Consider the following 1,360-nt stretch of genomic DNA (forward strand, 5'->3'; position numbering starts at 1 on the left):
GCAAAGATAGCCCATTGTGTAACTTTGTGCTTGATTACAAACAAACAAACACATCAATTTAATTTGAGTGAATTAGATGTTGATCACCAATGCTTCAACCCTTCGTTATAAAACACATATAAGAAAAATATATTGAACTCTTTGTTTGCAAGGTAGAATAAAGAAACAAATTATGATTTAAAACTATTCACAGAAGCAAATCACTTGTGGCGATGATAGTGTACACGACTTACAAAGCTAGATTTTACCTAGGTTCTGGTCTCCAGACGGCTCAGAGGTACGTGTATGGGTTTTATAATGCTAAACATAAAGTTTCGATACCCGCGGTGGGTAGAGAATAGATAGCCCGTTGTGTAGCTTTGCGCTTAAATACAAACAAAATTATAATATGATATTACATGTCCTTGAGATTTAAATATTTTTTATGACTTTAATTGAATTTTTTTGTAATACGTAGGTAAGATATGGTGCTTGGTAAGCTGATATGTATATAAACACTTATTTTTCTATGCAAACATAATATTGTTACGACAGCGTAAGTCACGTGACGCTGCTGGCGCTTTGGTGCATGTGGCGTGTGCGAGGAGTTTCTCGAATGATCGTGAATTTCCTAGTTTGTCCGGGACGCCCTCTTTTTTTAGTATATAAGCCCGGCAAAAGAAGGGCAGAGATATGCAGATAGATTGAGTTTGTTGTAAGGAGTGGGATAAAAAAACGAAAAAAAGAAGAAGATGGAAACGAGAAGTGGCAAATCAAACTACAGCTTAGCAAATTTGATGGCAGCAATACAAGAGGAGCAAAAGAAACAAGAAGAGAGATTACAGCAGTGGTTGGAGGAGAAAGAAATGAAACAAGAAAAAAGATTACAGCAGTTGTTGGAGGAAAAAAGAAAATAAACAAGAAGAACGAGAAAAAAAACAAGAAGAGAGGCTACAGCAATGGTTGGAGGAGAAAGAAAATAAACAAGAAGAGAGATTACAGCAGTTGTTGGAGGAAAAAGAAAATAAACAGGAAGAAAATTACAGCAGTGGTTGGAGGAAAAAGAAAAGAAACAAGAAGAGAGATTACAGCAGTTGTTGGAGGAAAAAGAAAGGAAACAAGAAGAACGGGAAAATAAAAAAGAAGAGAGACGACAGCAGTGGTTGGAGGAGAAAGAAAAGAAACAAGAAGAGAAACAACAGCAGTGGTAAGAAATCTTGCAACAGTGGCAGCTCGAACAGCAAAATAAACAAGAGAGATTACAGCAGTTGTTGGAGGAAAAAGAAGGGAAACAAGAAGAACGAGAAAATAAAAAAGAAGAAAGACGACAGCAGTGGTTGGAGGAGAAAGAAAAGAAACAAGAAGAGAAACAACAGCAGTG

The sequence above is a fragment of the Limulus polyphemus genome, unplaced genomic scaffold, assembly GCF_000517525.1.
Source record: "Limulus polyphemus unplaced genomic scaffold, Limulus_polyphemus-2.1.2 Scaffold917, whole genome shotgun sequence".
In the NCBI taxonomy this organism is placed as follows: Eukaryota; Metazoa; Arthropoda; class Merostomata; order Xiphosura; family Limulidae; genus Limulus; species Limulus polyphemus.